The sequence below is a fragment of the Panthera leo genome, chromosome B1 (genome assembly GCF_018350215.1).
Source record: "Panthera leo isolate Ple1 chromosome B1, P.leo_Ple1_pat1.1, whole genome shotgun sequence".
Lineage (NCBI taxonomy): Eukaryota > Metazoa > Chordata > Mammalia > Carnivora > Felidae > Panthera > Panthera leo.
In genome coordinates this window covers 87,269,301-87,296,177 of record NC_056682.1, presented here as the reverse complement: position 1 = coordinate 87,296,177, position 26,877 = coordinate 87,269,301, and the positions used below count along the sequence as shown (strand labels likewise).

Below are 26,877 nucleotides of genomic sequence, written 5' to 3'. Positions count from 1 at the left end.
TCAATGTGTCTAAGAGCAAATACACCCATTTCGTTTCTAATGGAAGCACCACGCACCCAAGCAATTCGTAAGCTTTCTTTACTCCTCTGTCTTCTTCTTAGACATTTGCTTGTCAAATCCAGTAAACTCTCCCCAATGACATATATTTACATTTTGTTTTCCTTTCTTTCTCCATTCCATATGCCAATACCCTATTTCAGATCATTACCCCTGAATTGTAATATTAAAATGGCACCCCAGTAAACGCCCTTGTCTCTAATCTCTCCTATCTTTAATCCATTTCACATTTTGCCATGATAAGTCTCCTTACAGCAATGCTAAATTTGCAATTTCATTTCCCATTACTCTTTTAAATCCTGGTAAACAAAACAAAACAAAACAAAACAAAAACAAAACATCAGAAGCTATTGCCCATCAATGACCTATCACTTCTGTCACTTTGTAACTACTAATATTGGCTCTTGTGCCGGGGAATGCATCTCCTCTCATTCACATCCAAATTCTATTTTTCAGTCAAGGCCCAGAGAAAATGTCACCAATCTTTCCATGAATGACTAACTGAACAATCTCGTTTTTCTCTTACCCAGATAGTATTACGTTTATACTGGGATTATGGCACTTATCCTTTCTGGTTACATAATAGATTTTTATGCTACTCATTTTTTTTTAGAATAATAGTGTTTCATGACATGTAGAAATTACATAAAATTCACATTTGTGTCCATAAGTTTTATTGGAGCACAGCCACACCCATGTGTTTACATATTGTCCAGGGCTGTTTCTGTACTATAATGGTAAAACTGAGTAATTGCCTAAAAGACTTACTGGCTGGAATTTTAGAGAAAGATATTGTCAATCCTGGGCCTAGATGGTGAGGAATTTTAGTTCTAATATGTACGTACTAATTGATACATGGCTTTTTATTTGAAGTTCACCTTCTAACTGTAGGGTTTTTTTCTTTTATTTTTATTGATAAAAAATACATAAGATCAAATATGGCCCATTAATACCACTACTCAGACTACCCTTTTCAACATTTTTTTATGTTTGCACACATAAGTTTATTTCTTTTAAGGTTTTTTTTTTTTGAGATTTTTTAAATATGTAATTTATTGTCAAATTGGTTTCCATACAACACCCAGTGCTCATCCCAACAGGTGCCCTCCTCAATGCCTATCACCCACTTTCCCCTCTTCCCCAGCCCCCATCAACCCTCAGTTTGTTCTCAGTCCTTAAGAATTTCTTATGGTTTGCCTCCTCCCTTTTCTGTAATCTTTTTCCCCCCTTCCCCTCCCCCTGGGTCTTCCGTTAAGTTTCTCAGGATCCACATAAGAGTGAAAACATATGGTATCTGTCTTTGCCTGACTTATTTCACTTAGCATAATACTCTCCAGTTCCATCCACATTACTAGAAATGGCCAGATTTCATTCTTTCTCATGCCAAGTAGTATTCCATTGTATATATATAACCACATTTTCTTTTTTTAATATGAAATTTATTGTCAAATTGGTTTCCAAACAATACCTAGGCTCCTTTCAACAGGTGTCCTCCTCAATGCCCATCACCCACCCTCCCCTCCCTCCCACTCCCCATCAACCCTCAGTTTATTCTCAGTTTTTAAGAGTCTCTTATGGTAAAACCACATCTTCTTTATCCATTTATCAGTTGATGGACATTTAGGCTCTTTCCATAATTTGGCTATTGTTGAAAGTGCTGCTATAAACATTGGGGTGCAAGAGCCCCTATGCATCAGCACTCCTGTATCCCTTGGGTAAATCCTAGCAGTGCTATTGCTGGGTCATAGGGTAGGTCTATTTTTAATTTTTTGAGGAACCTCCACACTGTTTTCCAGAGTGGCTGCACCAGTTTGCATTCCCACCAACAGTGCAAGAGGGTTCCCATTTCTCCACATCCTCACCAGCATCTATACTCTCCTGATTTGTTCATTTTAGCCACTCTGGCATGAGGTGGTATCTCAGTGTGGTTTTGATTTGTATTTCCCTGATGAGAAGTGACGTTGAGCATCTTTTCATGTGCCTGTTGGTCATCTGGATGTCTTCTTTAGAAAAGTGTCTATTCATGTCTTCTGCCCACTTCTTCACTGGATTGTTTCTCAGGTGTGGATTTTGGGGAGTTCTTAACAGATTTTGGATACTAGCCCTTTATCCAATATGTCATTTGCAAATATCTTTTCCCATTCCGTTGGTTGCCTTTTAGTTTTGTTGATTGTTTTGCAGTGCAGAAGCTTTTTCTCTTGTTGATGTCCCAATAGTTCAATTTTGCTTTTAATTCCCTTGCCTTTGGAGATGTGTCGAGTAAGAAGTTGCTGTGGATGAGGTCAGAGAGGTTTTTTCCTGCTTTCTCCTCTAGGGTTTTGATGGTTTCCTGTCTCACATTCAGGTCCTTTATCCATTTTGAGTTTGTTTTTGTGAATGGTGTAAGAAAGTGGCCTAGTTTCATCCTTCTGCATGTTAATGTCCAGTTCTTCCAGCACCATTTGTTAAAGAGACTGTCTTTTTTCCATTGGATATTCTTTCCTGCTTTGTCAAAGATAGTTGGCCATACATTTGTGGGTCCAATTCTGGAGTCTCTATTCTATTCTATTGGTCTATGTGTCTGTTTTTGTGCCAATACCATGCTGTCTTGATGATTATAGCTTTGGAGTAGAGGCTACCCTTTCTGGTTACATAATAGATTTTTATGCTACTCGTTAAATTGTGAGGTGGTCCAGTACAGTGAATCTACATGTTCTCTAGAGTCAGATAGACAGAAGTCCTAATTAATCTTAACCCAGCTACTCACTAGCTAGGTGACCTAGGCCAAGTAGTTAATCTCACACACAGTATCTGTAAAAGCAGGTATAAAATTAACTTCACCTAGTTTTTTGAAGACTGATTGTGCATAGAGTGCCGGTGACACAGTTGATATTGAAAGAGCATTAGGTATTTGTTCAAGCTTCATATATGCCAGCAGATTTCACAAATTCATCTTAGTGTTCAGAACAATCCTATAACATAGGCTTCATGCCATTTAGCATTTGAAGACGTTGAGGATCTGGTCACATGTATGGTAAGTGGCAGAGAAACTGTGGGCTCTATAGTCATGCTTATTTCCTCATAGTAACATGCCTTGTACATAATAGGTGTTCAGTTAATAACAACAAAAAAAATTGTGATTCAAATTGTTCAGAAACAAAGCATATCTAATAGCCAAAGCCAAATAATAAAGTAGCTATACTAATAAGTCAATCATAGTTACTGCTTTATATTACATTTCTTTATGATGTGGAAAAAAGGTAATCAGAACATCTATTTAAAAGTGATTCTAAATTTGGAAGTCATGCTGAGAAAGAGGAAGAAAATAGCACAATAATATCCTGCTGCAGACAGAGCAAACTTAATTTATCTCAGGTAAAACAATCCCAAACACCTGGAAGGCAGTAATGACAAAAAAAGACCTGAAGAAAGAGTGGATAGCAGATGATATATGGGCTTGCATTACAATATAGAAACAGAAGGATGAAAAAAAAAAAGAAACGCTTATGTAATTTTCCTGTAAGCTCAGAGGAATCATGATACTGAACAGAATTTCACCTAGAAAGCTCTGGTCAGTTCTGAATATCACGATGTGTAATAGTTGTAAAACACTGGAGGCACTTCCAAGGAAAGCAATAAAAGCGAGCCCAAGCATAGTTGGATGTGGGATGAATCTACACAATGTTTCTGTGCACAAGTGGACTTTAAAATTCAGTGCCAACCATTTACTTCCATTAACACAGCAGCAAAGAACAGGTCGGCCTGAGGAATCAAACAATTTTGCAAATGTCTACATCTGCGTGTGCAAACTTACTACATCTGTGAAAAACCAGTATACAGTCTCTTTTTGTAATTTAACACCTAGGGAAAAAAGGGGGGAGCACTTTCCAGTTTTCTCTAGACATAGGATAAGTAAACCCAAATAAAAACAAATAGATAGTATTTCTAATGCAAGTTTAACCTGCTACAAGGAGGGGGTCAATCAGGCAAAATTAACATGAACAAGGAGAGAATGAAGGATTTGCTCTAGAAGAAACACAGTACCTTTGTGATTAAAAGACTGGGTTCTCTAGCCTATAGGTCTGGGTTCAAATCCCAATTCTACTAAGCACTTAGCTATGTCAACATTGGGCAAATTATTCAACCTCACTGGACCCCAGTTTATGCAAACAGGCCTAATTACAGCACTTACCACAAAGAGAGGTAATAAAAATTAAATGCATTAATACAGCTAGTGCACTTAGAACAGCGTCCAACACAATTTACATTCATTAAGTGTTAGTTATTGCATATTATTTTCAAAAAGCAGGCTTGAAGTCAAATGATAAAGGCAGGTAAAGATTAAAGGAAATTTCTAAAATTATAGCCAGAAATTCTGGGTTCAAATTAGAAGTCATAGGACTGATCTGATGTGATGTGCTCTATAAAATGCTCTAGCTCTCTGTGTCTCAGTTTTCTCAGATGTGGTATTTTTTTCCTACATCAAATGATTTCTATGATAATGAAATCATATAAAAGAAGGAAGCCTATAAAAACTTATATTAATGTTTATTATTATTATCAGCATATGTCATAGTCCAAGGTGCTTAATAGATATTTAGTAAATGTTGATGTTAGATGAAAATTATAATAAACACATTTTGGGGGATGGTTATTCAGAAAATTAAAAAGAGAAGAATTCATATAGGCAACATGAAAAATTCCACTTGGGTATTTCACTTATTGATTGATTTACTTTGTTTTAATTTTCCAGATAATTATCTCAAATTTTACTTTTGTATGTATATAATAAAAGACTTTTATTTTATTTTGTTTTATTTTATGTTACCCATATATAAGAAAATTTATTTCTTTAATGGGGAACTTGGGACAAGTCTTTTTTTTTTCTTCTAAGTTTTTATTTAAATAACAGACAGTGTAATATTAGTTTCGGGTGTAGAATTTAGTGATTCAACACCCGGTGCTCATCACAAGTGCCATCCTAACTTTCCGTCACCTACTTAACCCATTACCACTGCCACCACCCTGCCCACCTTGTCTCTGGAAATCATCAATTTGTTCTGTATAGTTGAGTTGGTTTCTTGGTTTTCCTCTCTTTCCCCCCCTGTATATTTGTTTTGTTTCTTAAATTCCACATAGAAGTGAAATCATATGGTATTTGTCTTTCTCTGATTGATTGATTTTGCTTAGCATAATACACTGTAGATCTATCCATGTCATTGCAAATGGCAAGATTTCACCCTTTCCATTGACTAACATTCCATTGTATATATACCACATTTTCTTTATTCATCAGTGGGTGGACATTTAGGCTCTTTCCATAATTTGGCTATTGTTGATAATGCTGCTATAAATACTGGGTTGAATGTATCCCTTCAAATCACTATTTTTGTATCCTTTGGGTAAATGCCTAGTAGTGCAATCGCTGAATCATAGGGTAGTTCTATATTTAACTTATCAAAGGTTTTTATATATAGTATTTTAAAGTTAAGTATTTTTCTCATTAAGAAAAGCAAAACAATATATAGTGTTATTAAGCTTAAATTATATCCAATGTATTAAATGTCAGGCTGCCATATCATAGGGTTCAGCTACTTCAGAGTTGAGATCAATGGGTAACAACCAAAAGGTATTTTAAGTCAACAGATTTAATTTGTCCCCTCACAGATCTTTTCTGGAACTAATTGCAAGGAGCAAAATGGACTAATTTTAAAAGGAGCATATCTGCTATGGAACATTAAAAACAAAAAGAACATTTTTGAGGTATAGCAAAAGACTTTTTTAAGTAAAGTCACACCTTGCTTCCACAAAAAAAAAAAAAAATAGCAACTACACAGAACTAATTTCTCTAAGAACAGACTGGAAACGTGACAAGGTGAAAGGACCTATGTAAATCCACAATGGACATGTTCTGAGGGCAGTTGTGGGAGGAAGAACATATGAAGAACTTTCTTTAGGACTAAATTACATATGCAGTGACCTAATACTTTGGTTGGTAACTGAGGTAAATTGACCATCCATCAATCAACCTCATAAAACAGAGATAAGAATACTTTCCAAACATAAGTCTCATTCCTTGAGAACTATCCCTACTTTGAAATTATTATTTCTTTTCAAAACTTCAATCTCTATTTATCACTTTTCTTTGTAAGGGGGAGCAGCTATTTCTTTTCTAATTTTTGGCCCTAATATTAAGACATAAAAAGCTTTTTAATGATCCATTAGACCCAGCTTATTTCTGTACAGTGGCACCAAAGAGATATTTTATGGAGTACCCAATTCTTTTCTTCATGGCATTAAAGTTATTAATTATTAAAAACACTAACACTGAAAATATTTGCTGACTGCATCTTTATGCCAAATGTGGTATAGCTTTCAACAGTTACATGGCATTTTTATAGTGCATTTGACCTTTGTAATAATTCTATAAAATAGATATTATTATCCCCCTTTTAAATTTGAAGAATCTCCACAGCGAACACCATACTTAATAATAAAACTGCAACAGAATTCCCGTTAAAGTCAAGAATAAGAGAAGAATGCCTCTTTTGTCATTCTTACATAGCATCGTTCTGAAATTTCTAGCTAATGAGGTATAGACTGCAAAGGAGAAGAAAAAGTTATTTTATTTGCATGTGGCTTTATTGCTCAACATATAAAACTCAGCAAAATTAACTTAAAAACCTGAGCAAAAAAAGAAAAAGGAAAAACACTATAGCAGTTGTGTTTTGCTCCAAATGCTAAAACAACTGCAATAAACAACGGCTTAAATATGCAAAGATTATTCTCTCATGTAAAGGATATGGAGGTAGATGGCAATTCTACAAAATCATTAGGGAGTCGGCTTCTTGGAGCTTTCTACTCTGCCTTCACTAGGGAATATCCTCGTGGCTCCTGCATCTAGGAATCATTGAATTCCAGTCAGAAAGAAGGAAGAAACAAAGAAATATACCTTCCCTTATAGAACCGCTGCCCAGAAGTCACACAAAATATGTCTGCTTATATGCCATTGGTCACAACTTGCTCACATGGCTACAACTAATGCCAAAGGGGGCTGAGAAATATCTTTATTCAAGGTGACCATGTGTCCAACTAAAAATCAAAAGTTCTTTTAAAGAAGAAGGGGAGACTGCATTCTGGGCATCAACTCAAAGTCACTGCCCCCAGTACAGTTCAAAATATTCACAATAAAAAAGTGAATTATGAAGGAATGAAATTAATAAAAATTGCATTAGACAGTATAAAACCTTGCTGAAATTATTTAAACAAGTTTTATATAAACAAAAATAAATATCGGGGTGCCTGGATGGCTCAGTTGGTTAAACGTCCAACTTTGGCTCAGATCATGATCTCACAGTTCATGAGTTCAAGCCCCACATGGGGCTCAGTGCTGACAGTGCAGGGCCTGCTTGGGATTCTCTCTTCCTCCCTCTTTCTCTGCCCTTCCCTGACTCATGCTTTCTCTCTCTCAAAATAAATAAATAAACTTAATAAATAAATAAATAAATAAATATTATTTTTTCTGGATTGAAAGAAGCCATAATGTAAATATCTGAGCTTTCCCCAGATTCATCAATGAGCAGTATATAATTAAAATGAAATCCCAAAGAAATTGGACATTAAGAAAATGATTCTGAGATGTTAGAAAATAAATGGATGAAAATTGGTGAGAAATTTTAGGGGTAAAAAGAGAAGGGAGCTGCTGACTTACTCCATCAGATACTAAAGCATACCACAAAGTTATAACAATTAAGGCAGTATGGGTTTGCACAAGAACAAATAGTGATGACAATGAACAGAATATTAAAACTAAAGAGATAATTATTTATTGAAATTTAGTAAATGATAAAACTGGTGACCTAGCTACATGAGAAAGCAGCACATACCAAAAACAAAACAAAACCAAACAAAAACAAAAATCACCCCCCAAACATCTAATCCTAGTGCCTAATCATTTACTTCACCTACTAAAATGGCCCTTAGCTCTTCCCTTCTCAGCAATCGCTTTATTATGTTATGAAAGTTATAAATTCTAGTGACTAAGACCTCAGGTTCTAGAACTCGAAAAGGCCCAGATTTAAATTCTGATTCCACTGCAAGTTGGTTGGATTACCCAAAGGAAAGTCCTTTCCTTTTCTAAGTCTCAGGACAATATAGGATTTACCTTGCCCAGCTTCTAGAAGTTACTCTGTGAGATGTCCTGCCTGGTAAGAGTGTCTTGGCTTACTTGAAGATTTGGGACCATGCCAAATAATCTATGTTAACTATGTGATTTATGGTGGGGGCCTTGGGTCATGCAGTATCAACTTGACCTCTGGAGGGGCTGGAAAGTAAGGTCAGCTGTGTAGGAAGTCAGCTTTATCTACATGATTGACTCTGAATAAGAACCCTAAACACCGAGGCTCAGGTGAGATTCTCTGGCACCACGCATGTTGCCACACAGGCATTGCTGGGAGAAACAAACTCTGCCCATATGACTCCATGCAGGGGGATAGCTTAAAGTTTGTACCTGGCATCTTCTGAATTCTACCTTACTTTCCCCTTCCCTTTTCTGGAAGAAACCATCACCATGTGTCTAACAGCTTTTATAAGGTCTGTGAGTGCTTCTAGTCTATCACTGAAACTAAGGGAGTCTTGGGGACTCCCCAACTGTAGCCTCTGTCTTTTACTTTATAATGGGTGCAATAATATTACAACTAAAGAGTTTGTTCTGAAGATAAATGAGACAATGTCTATAAAGTATTTGGCACAAAGCCTGCCAACAACAATTATTCCACAAATATTAATTTTATTAATTTAACTTAGTGGAAGAAAATATATCATTCAATAAGTCATATTGAGACAACCATTTGGCAATTTATGAGAAAAATAAAGTTAAAGCAATACATCACATTTTATTTCCAGATAAGTCTAGGATAGATATAATGTTTATACATAAAAAATAAAGTCATCAAGAATTTCAGGAAGTTATAGATGAATGTATCTGTTCTTACGAGGGGACAGTTCTTTCTAAGCATTAATTGGAGAATATCCCAAAGAGCTATGATAAATAATTTAAAAATACACAAAAATTTAAAAACATTTGTATTCTCTAATAAGCACCTTGAACAAAATTAAAATCAGGAAACAAAATGTGAAAATATTTGAAACATATAGAGCAGGCAGAGGGCTAATACCCTTCATATACATTTTAAATAGTTATATATTTTATAAGTATATATATAAAACCCCCCAGTTTAAAAAATGTTCTCTCTTATTAGTAAGCAAAGAAATGAACTCTGTTTCAAATACAGTATCATTTTAATCCCATTTAAATGAGAAGTTTACTTATTTTTTTAATGATAATACCCAATGTTGACAACGGTAGGTGTAATAGACATTCTTGTACCATAAATGGAATACAAATTGGCATAATCTTTCTGGTAGTGTTTTCTCCACTATCATCAAAACTCTAACAACCATTTCCCCAACCTATCCTTCCTCTAGCTAACCTCATCTTCTACTTCACAGAAAAAAATAATAATAATAAAATTAAAAAAAGAAATCATAAAGCAAAATTTCTTCTCCCAAATCTACAACATTATCTGTATCTACACTCACTTCTCCCCTTTTCCTTTCCTCTAGCAATCAAAGATATGCCTTTCTCTCTGGATGCAGTGAATCCTATCCCCTTGATTCAGATACTAATTCCCACCCCCACATTCATAAAGTTTAAACGATAATTTGTATCTTCTCCTATTTAGAGCTCTTCTCTGGTATCTATACCCTTCTGACTTATCTACTACTTGATTGGCTTCATCTCTGAGTCTCCTGTGCTGGTTTCTTTTCTTGCCTTTTTTTTTTAATCCTAACTTCAATGCCATACGCCAAGTATTTGTTCTTTATAGGTGATTTCATCTATCCCCGTGGACTTAATATTGTTTCTATACTAATGACTCCTGAAATTATGTATCCATATATATTTCTTCCCTGAAACCAATATTTACATAATCCAACTGTCTGCTTGTTATCTCCACTAGAATATCCAATAGGAATCTTAAAGTTAATATATCCAAAACAGAATTCTTAATTTACAACCTCTGTAAACCTGTTTCTCTCATGGGTTCTTTGTCCTGGTAAATAGCACTGCCATTTCTAACAAAAATCTAGATGTTTTCTCAGATTCTTATTTTTCACACCCCTACCAACTACTCCATCATCAACTCTTGTCAGTTCTACTCTATAAGAATATTTTCTTTTAGCATTCATTATGATCAAAATAAAACCAAAGTGACTTCTGAACATCCAATGGGATGAGAGGGAAGAGCATCCACATCTGTACTAAGGGGCTGAACAAACCACTTGCCTGGAAATTCTTCACTTGGGATAGTGGAGCATGAATGCCTCCTTGCCTATGGGTCTCTCTATATAATAAATATCATTACAAAGATACAGAAAGAGAAACACATCATCATATTAAATAAGTAGCAGTTACTTTGGAGTGGTATAATTACATGAAAGCAATGTTTATTCTGTGTGTTTTTGTAGTTTTTACATTTTTACTTATATTTTTAAAATATTTTTAATGCAAAACGTATTATTAAACAATAGAAAGATGTACCTAAAATAATTGCCTTACAATATAAAAATGATAGAACTAGTGGCTGAAATTGAGAAATCTACTGTTGTAATAGAAGATTTCAACACTCATCTCTCAATAATAAGTCAAGCAGATGAAAAAAAGTCAAAAAAAGATATAAAATATTTGAATAGGAGAAGTAACAAGCGTGATCTAATTGGACAGAGAGAGAACTCCAAACCCAACAATTACAGAACATACATTCTTCTTAAGCACAAATGAAACATCTACAAATGTTGACCACGTGCTTGTCCAGAAAGCAAGTCTTAACAATTTTCAAAGAAATGGCATAATATAGATCATGTTTGCTGACTAAAAATGCAATCAAATTAGAAATCAGTAACCAATAAACATGTGAAAAACAAATATCCATATATATTGGGAAATTAAACACTTCTAAATGCCCAAAGAACAAGAACTTTTAATAAATATTAACAGTATATTTCAGGGCACCTGGATGGCTCAGTTAGTTCAGTGCCTGATTCTTGATTTCGGCTCAGGTCATGATCTCAGGGGTCGTGAGATCAAACCCCATGTTGAGCCCGGCACTGATCTTGGAGACTGCTTAAGATCTCTCCCTCTCCATCTGCTTCTCCCCACCATCTATCTAAAAAAAAATTTTAAGAGTATATTTCAATCTTCAGAAATTCTAAAACTCTAGCCTGGTGATAAAACTATTAGGAAATAGACGTTCTCATACTCTGATGGTGATAGTACGAAACAATTCCCCTATGGATGGCAATTTGATAATGCTAATCAAAATAGATATACATCTATTCATTGGCCCAGCAATTCTTTCCTGGGAATTTCTCTTAGCATACATCTATGCTATGTACAAAATGACATATGCAAAGTTATTCATTACAACAACGACTACAATAGCAGCAGAGAGGAAATAATGCCTGTCCCTCAATAGAATACTAGAGAAACAATTTTTGTTTCTTGCTCACAATGGAATATTTTGTAGCCATCATAAGAATGAAATTTCTAGGACACTTTTTTTTTTTAACAATTAAGATTTAATCCATTGTTTATAAAGTATGTTCAAGCAAGTTTATAACTAAAAGTTTAATTTTAACTAGTTTGTCAAATTATTGGGACCCTATACGTCTTCCCACTCATTTTTGACAAGAATCTTCTTCCTTAGGTGCTCTTTTACTTTTTTAATTTTATTTAAATCCACGTTAGTTAATGTATAGTGTAAATGATTTCAGGAGTAGATTTTAGTGATTCATCACTTATATATAACACCCTGTGCTCATCCCAACAAGTGCCCTCCTTGAGGCTCTAGGACACTTTCTATCAATAGGGCACAGTGTCTAGAACAAGGAAAGGAAGTATACAGTATATGTTCCCTTTTGTGTAAGAAAAAGGGAAATTAAGAAAAGGTATTCAGATCTGCTCATATTTACATAAAAAAAACAAACAATAGACCCTCTCACCACTCCTTTTCTCCTTTTCTACATCACCTTGGATGCCCTTGCCAATGCAAGGAGGGAAGAAAGAGCAGTAAAAGGTATCCAGATTAAGAAAGAAGATATAAAATTGTCTTTGTTCACAGATAACACAATTGTGTAAAAAATTCCAAAGGAATCAACAAAAATCTGGAATGAATAAATGATTATAGCAAGATGGCAGGATACAAGGTTAATATATAAAAGTTGATTGCTTTCCTATATACTAACAATGAATATCCGGAATATGAAATTAAAAACATAATACCATTTATATTAGCATCCCCCAAAATAAAAACTTCTATATAAATCTAACAAAATATGTACAAGATATATATGAGCAAGACTATAAAACTCTTGTGAACAAAATCAAAGAACTAAATAATTGGAAAGAAATTCCATATTCAAAGATGGAAAAACTTAATATTGTCAAATGTCATTTCTTCCCAAATTTATCTATAGATTCAGCATAATCCTGGTCAAAATCACAGCAAGTTATTTTATGGATAACAACAAACTAATGCTTTTCTGGAGAGGCAAAAGATCTAGGTAGCCCATCCAATATAAAAAAGAAAAAAGCTGAAGGACTGAGACTACTCAACTTCTAGACTTACTATAAAACCTCAGTAATTAAGAGAGTGAGTTATTGGTGAAACAATAGACAAATAGATCAATAGAACAGAGTAGAGAGCCCAAAATAGATCACCATAAATATAGTGAACTGATCTTTGACAAAAAATGCAAAGATAGTCTCTTCAACAAATGATGCTGGAACAGCCAGATATTTTTCTATGTACAAAGGAAAAAAAAAGATAGAAAGAAAGAAAGAGAGAGAGAGAGGAATTAGACACAGACTTTACACCCTTTATAAAAATTAACTCAAAATTGATTATAGACCTACATGTAAAATGCAGAACTATAAGACTCCTAGAAGATAACATAGGAAGACATCTAGATGACCTTGGGTATGGGGATGACTATTTAGATATAGCACTAAAGACATGAAAGAGAGAATTGATAAGCTGGACTTCCTTAAAATTACAAATTTCCACTCTATGAAAGACAATAGAAAAGAATTAGAAGACAAACTACAGACTGGGAGAAAATATTTGCAAAATATACATCTGATAAAAGAGTGCTATCTAAAATATATTTTAAAAACCTCTTAAAACTCAACAATAAGGAAACAAAAACCTCAATTAAAAATTGGGCCAAACACCTTGAGAGAGACACCTCACCAAATATGTGCAGGTGGGAAATAAGCATATGAAAGGAGGCTCCACAGCATTTGTCATCAGGAAAATGCAAATTAAATGAGATACCACTACACACCTATGAGAACGGCCAAAATTTGCAACACTGACAACACCAAGTGTTGGCAAGAATGTGGAGCAACAAAAACTCTCATCCATTGATGGTGGGTATGCAAAATGATGCAGCCACTTTAGGAGATAGCCTGGCAGTTTCTTATAAAAACTAACTTAGTTCTATTTAATCCAGCAGTTGTGCTCCTTGGTATTTGCCCAAAGGAGCTGAAAACTTATGTTCACACAAAAACCTGCACATGGATGTTTATAGCAGGTTTATTCCTAATTTCCCAAGATGTGTTACAGTAGGTGAATGGATAAACTGTGGTACTTCCGGACAATGGAATATCATTCAGTGCTAAAAAGAAATAAGCTATCAAGGCACAAAAAAACATGGAGCGGGGCGCCTGGGTGGCTCAGTCAGTTAAGTGTCCGGCTTAGGCTCAGGTCATGACATCGCAGTTTGTGGATTGGAGTCCCACATTGGGCTCTGCTGACAGCTCAGAGCCTGGAGCCTGCTTCAGATTCTGTGTCTCCCTCTCTCTCTGCCCCTCCCCCGCTCACACTCTGTCTCTTTCTCTCTGTCAAAAATAAATAAACATTAAAAAAAAAAAAGAAATGGGAGGATCTTACATGCATATTGCTAAGTGAAAGAAGCCAATCTGAAAAGGGTACCTACTATTTTATTCCAACTATATGACATTCTGGAAAAAGCAAAAAAACTATGGAGACAACAAAAATATCAGTGGTTACCAGGGGTGAAGAGTGGGAGATAAATAAGTGGAGGACCGTGGCTTTTTAAGGCAGAGAAAAATGTTGTGTTACGATAAGGGGTGCCACGTTACATTTGTCCAAACTCATAGAAAGTACGAAAGCAAAAGTGAACCCTAAGGTACAGTACAGACTTTGGGTGATTATGATGGATTGATGTAGGTTCATCCTTGTGAAAGAATGTACCATTTTGATAAGTGATGTTGGTAATACGGTAATATGATGTTGGTAAGGCTGTGCAAGAGTGTGGGGAGGGAGATTATGGGAAATCTATGTACCTTACTCTCAATTTTGTTGCAAGCCTAAGACTGCTCTAAGAAAAGTAAGATTTTAGGGGCGCCTGGGTGGCTCAGTCGGTTAAGCATCTGACTTCGGCTCAGGTCATGATATGGCGGTTTGTGAGTTCTGAGCCCCTCATCGGGCTCTGTGCTGACAGCTCAGAGCCTGGAGCCTGCTTCAGATTCTGTGTCTCCCTCTCTCTCTCTGCCCCTCCCCTGCTTGCACTATGTCTTTCTCTCTCTCTCAAAAATAAATAAATATTAAAAAAAATTTTAAAGAATCCATGAATAACTAATAGGAGTCATAACTCACAAAAAGCTGGGGAATGGAGTGAGTAGGGAAGGTAGGCACCAGATCCTCAGTCTGCATCTTATTCCATAGTTTTAATTTATAAATTATGCATATATTAGCTGTTGAAAATTTTGTAAAAAATATGAAGAATGAAAATGAAAACACAGGATGTCTAAACTTGTGGAGTCAATGAAAATAATACCGAGGAAAATTTAAAGTCTAATGTACATATGTTAGAAAAGATAGAAGGCTGAAAATTAATAACTTAGGTATCTAACTTGGTACCTAAAAACGAAAGTTGAAAATATTAATTATCTAAATATCTAACTTAAAAAATTAGAAAAATAACACCAAAAGAGTAGAAGTAAGGAGATAAAAATAAGAGTAGGATCAATAAATAGTTTTGAAATCTGAAAATAAAATAGAAAAGAATCAACAAGTCCCAAAATTATAGCCTCTATTCTAGAATGATCAAAGGGAGGGAGTCAGAGACAGGGATACAGAGGTAGAGAATATCAGAAATAAAAGTAAAAATAAAAATCTCCAGTAAAAATTGGGAGAAACTGCAGGTCAGAGTCTAAGGGTACTTAAGGGGCCACCTGGGATTATATATGCTCTAGAGCTGGACTTCAAACTCAGGTCTTCTGACTCAAAACCAGTGTTTCCATTATCTTCTGTCTATTTCTGAGACACGTCTTCACATCATTCTTCTCGTTGTTGTAATTTTAAGACTTTATTTGAACAAAAATCTATTTCAATCAGCAGTGCCAAACTGGAAGGGGTTAGGAATTCTCCACCTAACAGGAGGTGGTGGGGGGAGGAAAGGTTTTTATCGAGAAAAGTCAGAAGCAAACCAAGGAAATTATTGATTGGCTATAGTTTAAAGCCTAGTTGGCTATTTGTGATCGGTCGTTTCTAGCGTTTTGATTTTGTAACCTTGAAGCATTTGTAGGCTTAGATTTTGGTTTGCTTACGTAGGCTGCCACAGCATTACAGTCATGAATGATTTAAGACATGAATGATTCAATCAATAATTATTGGCTTAGAGAGAGAGAAGGAAAAACTAGTCAAGTACTTAATTTTCTTCTCTCAGGCTGCCTCTCATTCTTTGTATATATTTTTTCCACTTCTTGGTATAGGAATGTGGAGGAGTGTGGATGTGACAGTCATACCAACTAGAATTCTAGCAGCTGCCTGGTCCTTCTCCTCAGAAATTAAGAGTCCTCAAGGCCAAACCTGGAACTTGAAAGGAAAGAAAATCCTTAATATAAACATAATATCGAATAACTTGACATCTACTAACTCATTCCTATTGCTGTTACGGCAACACACATGCTGTAGACATTCACTCCAAGAATTCATGGGGCCGTGCCACTTGTGACGTTTTGCACAGACCCTTCATGCCTCTGAACCCACCATGTCATTAACAAATCATTGGTATTGGTGTGGGCTCTCTTTAAATTTTCTTCCACTCTGTCATTCTGTGTCTATGATTCCAGGAATACAAGAAATCACTGAAGGATATATTTCAGAGACTTAGATGGTAGTCACCTTTGCATGAGATTAAGTTTACCCCTGAGCAAATGGGGATGAGACTCTCAAAAACTAACAGTGATTGCTAAAGCTGAATGTTTACCAGAATTCAGATACTCATATATTCTCTACTCTCCTTGGTCTACAAATTAAAAGATAAAGCATCAAGGGAAGTTGCATCAAAACAATGATCGGTAGATCCATATACTGCCAAGATTTCAAGTTTCACATATAAATCCCAACCTGATTCAGAGGAAAAGAGTTCCCTAGAGGTTTTAGCTGACTAATACACTTACCTATCAGACATATATTAAGACAACCATAATTATAAAGCGCTTTGCCAAAAGAAAACACGCTTTACAATTTTAGAGTACTATAGAAAAGGGAACAGAACACGTTTTTAAAGTAGCTACTGGGAGGAAGGAGTGGGACTGATTGGCACTGTGATAGTGTATTACTGTAACAAAGCCCTTGTCAGTGTTATTAATACATCGATTTGGAGATCATAAAACAGAGGCCTCAATAACTTATCAGAAAATGGTAAAAATATCATTTCTGCTTAGGTTTTCTGATTTTAAATTCTGTGTGCTCCCAGTAAGTCAGGCTCTTCTCAAATCTGCTAACAAATAGAAAGTATACAAAGTAGTTTCTACAGTTTCAAAAATGCTATTCATCACTCAGAAATTAAATAAGGATATGTTCTAAAGCAGGAGACTTCAGATTCATTCCCAGTCACTAAGCCATTGATGAGCTTCTTTCCACAACTAAAACGTCTAAAAGCAGAGTGAAGTACATTTATACGGTACTTTCTAAGAAAAGCTTTAGGGACTAGATGAAACAGAAGTTCCTTGCAGAGAGTGAAGTGAAATCTCCATGTCAAAATACCCCCCTTTAAGAAATGAACTTATTCTCTTTCCAAACCAGAAATGAGAGTTTTCTCATGGATGTTGGTTTATGAAAACTCTCTTTTATCTAAAACATATGCTCTGCAGCTGCTTCAGATACACATCCTGCCATTGGATGTATATCATCACATAAAACTCAGGATCTCCACCTCCCTGGAGCCATATCCCATTTTCTCTTTTATTCTTGTATCTCAAGAGGAGAATACAGAGACATTACATGAGTTAACTTTGTCTCCAGCATGAAAATTTGGCAGGGATGATATCATTTCCAGATGCTTTCTTATTTTTCATTTGTTTAAAGACCTCATTCATCAGAGAGTTGGAGAGTTTCTTAAGTTTGCCTCCATCTGGGTATTATGAGGAAGAATGTTGAGAGCATTGTCACCATCAGCATCTCCATTATGACTGTCAAATGAAGCTTCCAATATGTAGAATGCCTCCCCTTTCTCCATCCTGTTCAGTTGCGGAGTAATCTATATGTAAAGTAATGGAAGTATTAACATCCATCCAGACCAATAAGAGGGAGTGTAAACTCCACCTCATGATTCTACTGTACAGGTAGCAGTGGGTTGTTTTGTGAACATCAGCAACTGTTTTAGGGGCAGGATGACTGCAGACTTCAGATTTATACATTATTGAAAATACTTAGATGAGTACACAATGATGAAAATGTTGGACATAGACTATTCCAGAAAACAGGTGCTTTGAATACTTTTTAGCATGATTGACTTCTCCAAGTGGTTATAATCTCAGTTCTGCTGAGAATTCTGTAAATGCCACTTAGGTATCTTATTGTTATATGCCGGGTTAAAATTTATTTCCAATAAATTAATGGAAAAATACGTACACTAACCTAATTAACCTCAAGTGGTATAGAAAGAACTTACCTATACAGAATTCAGATACGCCATAGTCTCACTGAACCAGAATATCTAACAAAACTGGAAATGAGCAGAAAAGACCTAACTTCAGGGAAACTGAAATAAGTGTGACAAAACCAATCCTCCTCTCAGAGCCCATTTATTCATATTTTCAAACATTTTCAAAAAGTCCAATTTTCCATTCTCTGTAGCCAAAGTTGGCCACTTGAAATGATTTGGAACCCAACTTGGAATGTCTTATCTCTTTTAAAAATATAACTTTTAAAATTTGGTGTTATGTTTTCTTGGAACTTGTAAGATTGCATAATGAGAGATTATGTTCTCTTATTCAGAAGACTTCGAAGACTTTCATTCCAAAAGCAACATACCAACCATCTGACTAGTTTTCAAGGACTAAAATATGCTGTTATGCTTTCCTTCAGCTAGAAAAGAGGTGACCCTGACTGTCCCATCTCTGGATAGAGCTATGAAAGCAAGGGCTGGGCATTTCACTCTGTGCACACCTATCACAACATTGAGTTAGGCATTTGTATTTTTTATGCCGGCACTGGCGACATTGAAGAAGATTGGGGTGGACATTTTAGCCCATCTATAAACCTCTACAATTCTCCCATTACTTTCCATGGAACTACCATGATTTGGGGAAAATCATATGAAATAATCCTTTCTTCATACCTTCATTTTAGATGCAGTAGTATCCTGGTTATACCAAAGCATTTGTCTTTCAGGTGTTTGAGAAATGCACATAACTTTCATGTCATGTGATAACTATGTCTTTACTAGGAACCCAAGGACAGTGTAATACCTAATACAACATATGTAATGTCTTTGATGTAAGATACTGCATGTATGGCTCGGGACATCTGGAGGGTCAGCTGGAAGTCCCTTTCCCTTGGTTCCCTAGCTCCCACTCTCTTTCTCTCCTCCAGGGTCCAGGCTTTATCCAGCAGCTAGTCCTTTGATCTCTTCTAGTTTCTGCCAGAGGAGTACAGTGACTCTTTCTTCTTTGGAGCTTAACACTGACAAAAAATAAAAACAAGGTCATCTCCTGTTAATGCTCATGGCATTTATACACTAAAACATCCCTCCTCACCAAGGGTGAAGTTGAAAGGATTAAAGAAATGAAAGAGATAACCATGTTCCATTCACATTCATTTTCACCAAAAATTTCAAGGTATGAAAAGGACAAGGATCTTACTAACGTCAAGCCGTTTTGCATTCTATAAAGTACAGCATGAATCTGGTAGAACTTATTTCAACAGCAGCTTTTGTTACCTGTTATTAAAGACAGCAAAGCCTTGGCTTTGAGACTATAGCGTCAAATGGCAGTGGAGGTGATAAGCCTTTCCTGTGAGATGTGACATATTTCCAAATGTAGAGATTTCCTCCATATTTGCAGACTGACACATATAATTGTCTCCTGAGATAGAGCATCAAGCAATGTCTTGTTGTTGTTTAAAAGGTTTAATTTCTTTTCTCAAAAAACATACATAAAGTTATGTTTTTGAAAAGTTTGCTTTCTCAGTGAAAATCCCTAACCTAACAAAATTTGGGTTAACAGTGAAAATTGACTTCTAGATAGGTCTCCATTTTAAGTATTTATTCTGATCAAATATATCAAACTTAAAAATTTATAATTACTACATAAAACTGAAATTTAATAGCCAATATCACCTCTTCAAAAAGAATTCCTAGTGTGAACCACTTGGCAATGTTTTCACAACGTCCTATGCCTATTAGAGGCTATAGGATTTTTTTTTCTTTATTTAGAACAAGTGAGATGAAATAGTTGTTATTCTTATTTTGATGTTCTTGAAGGGCAGATCAAATGAAGCTTATCCACAATAATAATGATTGATGAGCTTCATCTAATGATAATCCTTAATACCTTTGAGAACAATCCCAATAGATGCAAACAGCAACAAAGTTCCTGCTCAGTGAAGGGCATTGTGAGTACACAAAATGTGTGCAATTAGTAATGTGTGTAAAAAAAAGAAAAAAAAAAAAGTATGTCAATTGCAGCACAGCATAAAGGAAAGACAGCTGACATTGTAATTTTTAATTCCTGGGAGTTTCCCCCAGCTGTGCCAGTTAAGGAAAATGGACATTGGAGAATTTCACTAATTTCTGCGAAACTTAGAATCCACATGTATAAAATGAGCACTTGCTTAATTGTTTCTTTTCTCTCTTGATTTTATGTTTTTTTTTTTATTTTTAAACGTTTATTTATTTTTGAGAGACTGAGAGCACGAGTGGGGGAGAGGCAGAGAGAGAGAGGGAGACACAGAATCTGAAGCAGGCTCCAGGCTCTGAGCTGTCAGTGCAAACACAGGGCTCAGACTCACAAACCAGGAGATCATGACCTGGGCCGAAGTCGGACACTTAACCAACTGAGACACCCAGGTGCCCCTTGATTTTAAATTCTATAAGGTTAGAGATCTTGTCTTTCTGGTTCATCAAGTGTCAGGCATAATGCCTGGCTTTTAGTAAATGCTGAATAAATATGTGATGACTAAAATTATTCAGGGGCACCTGAGTGGCTCAGTCAGTTGAGCATCCGACTTCAGCTCAGGTCATGATCTCACGGTTCGTGAGTTCGAGCCCCACATCAGGCTCTGTGCTGATGGCTCAGAGCCTGGAGCCTGTTTCAGATTCTGTGTCTCCCTCTCTCTCTGCCCCTCCCCCACACAGGCTCTGTCTCTCAAAAACAAATAAATGTAAAAAAAAATTTTTTTAAAGAAAGACTAAAATTATTCAGCTTTCGGTAAATACCTACTGTGTATTTCCTGTGGTCCAGGTAATGTTCTAGTTGCCTAGTTGCTGGGTATGAGATTGTAGGGTGCATGGTTAGAAAACAGAGAAAAATCTTTGCCTTTGTGGGGCTTACATTTCAATCAACAAAGCAAGTAAGCAAAAGAGATGCCAAAAAAATAAAAAGTTAAAGTTGGAAGGGAAGTTAGGAAATGTTGGATGATAGAGACGTTTGGTGAAATTTTAGTCAGGATTGCTAGGGAAGTCCTCGGTGAGAAGGTGACTTTCAAGCAAAAACCTGAAGAAAGTGGGCTGCTACCCACATGACCATCTTGGAAGTGACAATTCCAAGCAGAAGGGACAAAAAGTATGAAAACCCTGAGGCAGGATTTTCAAGAAAGAAGCACAGGGCCAGGGTCGTTTATGGAGCAACATGCATGGAGGGAGCGAGGATGAAGTCAGAGAGGTAAAGGGGAGGCAAAAAATCACAGGACTTGAAAGTTACAGCAAGGGCTTTGGCTTTGATTGTGAGAGACAGGAAGCTGCTGGAAGGTTCTGAGCAGAGGAGTGACATGAGCTGACCCATATTTGAATAGGATCACTCTGGCTGCTGTGTTAGTAATAGACTACAGGAAGACAAGGACAGAAGTCATATAAACACCTACCTCATAGCACTTTTGTAAGGACTACTCGGAAATACATGTGGAGAGCCCAGTGCAGACGCAGCCCTAATTGTTCTTCCTCACCAAAGAAGAGCTGTTATCATTCTCACAGATAATGTTTGTGCTCTCCCTCCAGACACACACACCGGGGTTCTGCGTGGTCACTGTTAACAACCCCAAGAGACCCTACCTCCTTTTTGGCAGCCTGGGAGATGGGTTATTGAATTTAAAATGAGCCACAATAACCAATGGACTTCCAAAAGAGATGGCCCTAAAATCTAATCTAATAGAATTCTTCAGGCAAAGTGGAGTAGTCGCCCTACTTAGCATCCCTGCCTGGAACCAAAGGATCTCATTCACTTCCTGGTGAGGCATCAAAGGGTTGTGAGGACACTGGGAATTTAGCTTTTATCAAATGTTTATATCTAAATTCCATGGTGCTAGCATCAAAGAGCAGCCATTCGCATCAACATCTACAGCAAAACACACAGAGGTGCGTTACACTCACGCCGTGTCTAATACATTTTGGAAAGCCAAAAGCTACATGCAACATGACAAAATCCATGAACCTTAATTAAATTTCTCCTTAAAATCCCACCACTGAACTTTAAGGTGTTTTATTCTTTGAAGATATAACCGCTTAATTTTATTTCTGCTTAATAAAAAAAAAAAAGAATCCAACAATTTGAGGGGAGCTGTTCAAGCGGTCCTGACCTTGCAAATAACCAACTGAGCAGGTGGTGTTTCCCTTCGCTTTCTCTCCCCTTCCTGCTCACAGATGTTAAAAGACTCTTTTTTCCTATAGCTGCCCTCACTTTAGTGCTACTTCTGGGAGAGTTTGTAGCAATTAATTCTTTTCTGGTGAATATAATTTATTGTCACATTGGCTTCCATACAATACCCACTGCTCATCCCAACAAGTGCCCTCCTCCCTGCCCATCACCCACTTTCCCCTCTCCCCCACCCCCCATCCACCCTCAGTTTGTTCTCTGTACCTAAGAATCTCTTGTGGTTTGCCTCCCCCGCTCTTTGTTTATAACTATTTTTCCCCTTCCCTTCCCCCATGGCCTTCTGATAAGTTTCTCAAGATCCACATATGAGCGAAAACATATGATATCTGTCCTCTGACTTATTTCACTCAACATAATACCTTCCAGTTCCATCCACGTTGCTGCAAATGGCATGATTTCATTCTTTCTCATTTGTAGCAATTAATTCAGTATCAGTTTACTGAGGATCTATTTTGTATCAGGTGCTATTCTAGGTGCTAATGATGCAGCAGGGAACCAAACAAGACATTGCTCTCTGGGAACTTACCTTCAAGTGCCAGCTGGAGATTAAAGAAGAGGAGACGAAGGTAAGAAAGAATAACTCACATCCAGGTCCTCCCTTTCACTACATTGCTCCATCCCCAATCACTTTCATCTGGTGGCCTTTGGTAGACACCAACAATAGCATTGTCTGGAAAAGAAAACACTTGAGGACAAATCAGGGCTTTCCTCTGAAATGCTGATGAATCATGTCTTACCTCTAGGAGATCTAAGCACACACCACATCACGTATGTGCATTTGTGTTTGAATATGAAGTACTGAGCCGAAAGGAGGAAATATTTGTTCAAAGCCAATAAGTAAAACTCAGTAATATTAGCTTTTAATTTTTTAATAAAACTTTAGAAACTTTGTAATTTTAAATGAAATTTTTGAAGCTTTCGAATTTTCCCTTTAATTATATTTCTACACATTTTAGTTTGTTTCCACAGTTACTGCATTATCCAGAGCTACTATTTTTCAGACGACGTTTACTAGAATTACCCACCATAAAAGGCATTTTTTGGTTGCCTTCTCTGCATCTTTTCCCCATTCTACTTTCCTATCGCAACTTAAATTTTATTCAGTTATCCCTTCCCATTTATGATGTCAGGCAAGGTGACATCCCTGATTCCAGGGTAATTCATGGTCAGCCTCAGCCAATCAAGTTAGGGCATTCCATGGAGGTGCCAATGCTTTAGGAATGGACATGTGGCCTAAATTGGCTTAATCAGACTGAATGGAAGATTGCCGTGGTTAAAGGAGAAGTTGTTTTCTTTCTCTCTCTCTCTCTCTCTCTCTCTCTCTCTCTCTTCTGCTAAATAAAAAGAGATTAGAATTAACTCCATAGGAGACAGAACCTGAGCCCACTATTAAGAGCCCACCATTGCTCTTAAATGAAGCAAACCTGAGGCTATAGCAGATGATCAATTTGTTTACTGCCTAAGCCCATCTGAGCAGGTACACTGCTACTTGCAGCCCAAAACATTCTATCAGGTACACACTGGAATTGTCACAGCTCTGGGCAAATTCAGGCTTTTTGTAGTTCAGATTCCAAGCAGGAAGAGACTCTTCACATCACAGTCTTTTTAAACCACTCTTGTTTCTATGGCATGAAGAAAGAAAGCTGTGCCAGAATACAGAAGTTTGATCCGGGCAGAGAACACACACCCAGAACGTTCAGGCTAGACTTTAACACTACAGACCCCCTGTACTCTGGGCTTACTTTGAATCCTCAAGGATGGAATTTTAAACAATTGCATGAGTAAAGATCATATTATAGCAATAGGGTTTTGAAACAGAAGTCCTACAAACAGATTACCTGGGTAGGATGAGAACAAGGTAGGGCATAGGGAGGATCTCGATAGGATTATACTGGTTCTGTTCCTTAGTGAAGAGGAGACAGATAAGAGAAACTCCCGTATATCTTGTATATTCTATTATACTATAAAATATATCCAGCATGCATGTGTAGTAAATTGCATTGTTTTTCTTACAGACTATTCAGTCATTCTCAGCAGATCCTACTTTTAAACCCACAAATAAATTCCTAGTATTGCTATCTTTAGACATATTGATGGAGTAAATTCTCTCTCTAGTACATTGCTTGCAAAAATGGTTGCATCAATTTCTCCCATTTTTAAAAGCATATGCCTTTATAAAAATGATTTTGCTGCTCTTCTTCTCAAGGTGGAGCTATTTTCCCTCCCCCCTGGCCGTTAGAACCAATGGAATGCAGTAGAAGTGTTGTTGTAGGACTTAGAGCCTCAACTTTAAGAATCCCTTGCAGCTTCCTCTCTTATCCTCTTGCTGCTCTGAGACTGCCAGGTAAGGAAGCCTAGCTAGCTTTCTTGGGGTTGGCCCATGATGAGAGAGAGAAGGAGATCTGTGGGAAAAGGCCCAGTCATCTCTATTGGGACTCAGACATGTTTCTGAGACCATCCAGGACTATCAGTCCCCCATCAAAACGCCACTGACAGAAGTTGCACTGATGACAGACATCTCATGAGACCCTGCAAGAGTACCACTCAGCTGAGCCCAGCCTGGATTATAGATCTGTGAGCAAATGAATTATTGACATCTCAAAGTTTGTGGTCGAAACTGATACAACCTCCCCATCTGTTAAAGTCAGGATTCTGGTGCATAATCAAGTAAAGGACACTCCTTGTAGGATTCTATCTAAAGGAAGCTTTCTTTTTCTACTTGGATATGCAACATGTTATATTACAAAAGTATCTTAGAAAGGCTGAGAGGTGTTTTTTAGGAAAGAGTCATCCTGGAAGGAAAACAATCTCTGTCTCAATGGAAGGTCCAGTTCTTTCCATTCTATAACTATGACACTTTCCCTAGCCCTCACACCTGTCCCACTTGCCTGCCATATGTCACAGGAAATATGGTCCTTGATTGGAGCACAGTATTTGATATCTCCAGAGATTCTGCATATTTACATTTAAAATTATTCTAAGAGAACAAAAATTGTATACCTTATCACATTTACGGGCATAGATTTTTACTAATAGAGATTATAAATACAGTTATTTGCAGTATAAGTGGAAAGCAGACTGTTTTTAAGGGCTGGTGCCAAAGTCATCATGGAACTACCTCTAACTTACTATCGGAGACTTATTTACCATAATTGACTTTCTCGTTGTTTTACCTTGTCTTTGACCCAGTACACACTAGCATGATGCTCCTGAATTTAAAAGAGAAAATGATTAATGTGGCAAGAGCAGAGACAGTCAAGCTCATGTACACCATTGGGGACCTAGGAGAAGCCTGATAAATAATAAACACTGCCACCTCTCACACTCTGACTCCCCCTTTCACTGCGCCTTTCAGGCAGCTTTTTAAATGAGAGGTCACTTATTTTAAACCAAATACACCTCTGTGCTTTTTGAAACTTATTTATGCCATGGTCAGGAAAAAAATATTTACATTTGAAAATGCTGAACCATAAAACTCTAGCCACAGGAAAGGTTACCTGTATAAAAAAAAAAAGAAGTTTGTATCAATATAATTTCCATAATCATTTTTTTTCCTTTCGTAAAATAATTCTTGCCTCTGCTTTGCCTTGAGAGACTAGCTCATGGGTAGTCTCAAGTTTCTCTGATAAATTTCTCATGCTCATGCTCATGCTCAAATTTCTCTGAGACAATTCCCAAATCAAAAATCTTTGGGGTTGAATGTAAAAATCGTTTAACTACAAGGGGAAATAAAGTAAATCAATTCTGGAAATATAGATGATTGAAGAACAATGATTTTGTAAAATTAAAGAACATTAATAGACTTCAAAATAATTCTGTGTAGGATGTTCAGACTTAGAAATGGAATATCCAGTTTCTAAAACTTTGGCAATCAGGAGTTAATGAATACTATAATTCACTTTTGTTTCAATGGATCATTTATATCTCCCTCCCACTATTACCTATTATCTTTTTATCCTATTGCTGTTCCTTGGATCTATGCTGATAGCTGTTAGTTTACTAGAAATTGTGCTCTCTCTTTCTCATAAGCAGTAAAGTTAGTTAAGGCACAGGGAATTAGGTGCTGTGGAAAATACAGCTAACATATCATTGAGTATCTTAACAGAAAAATGTAATAAATGGCATATGGAGGAAGAAAGATGGGGAATGAGGAGGTGAGAGAGCACCATCGTAAGGGTCTCATTGGTACCTAGATAATTGGGCTGGAGTTAACACTTATGTTTTGTTAGCTTCCTACTTCATTCAAAGTTACCAAGATTATTCTATTTCAGTGGTAGCTGAGTTATCATTTGCCTCCTCCCCCATCCTGATGGGAAGTTGCAAATCTGAATCTCTATTAATAAATTTATGGTAACCATGAGAAATGCACTGGGTTTAAATCTCAAATATGCCCTGTAACACCAGGTCATTTAAACCCACTTATTTTCAGCTTCTCTGTCTATAACATGAAATCACAATACAATACAATAACATGGGTGGCAACCCTCACTCTTGACACAAAGTAAATACTTCACCTGTGCCTGAGGATGGCCATGGTACATGCTATGTCTCTTTGAGGAAATCATTTCATGTATTCTTTCTTTTATCCTTCTAGTCAT

General features: G+C 36.6%; 1 long non-coding RNA gene across 1 annotated transcript in view; it reads left to right on the top strand.

The window, feature by feature from the left end:
• The first annotated feature begins 8,138 nt into the window (after positions 1-8,138).
• LOC122216989 overlaps positions 8,139-26,877 on the top strand; it is a 34,513-nt gene continuing 15,774 nt past the window's right edge. The window contains exons 1-2 of the long non-coding RNA XR_006201231.1: positions 8,139-8,243; positions 22,741-22,845. This is a non-coding gene — a long non-coding RNA (uncharacterized LOC122216989). The remainder of the gene's footprint in view (positions 8,244-22,740; positions 22,846-26,877) is intronic.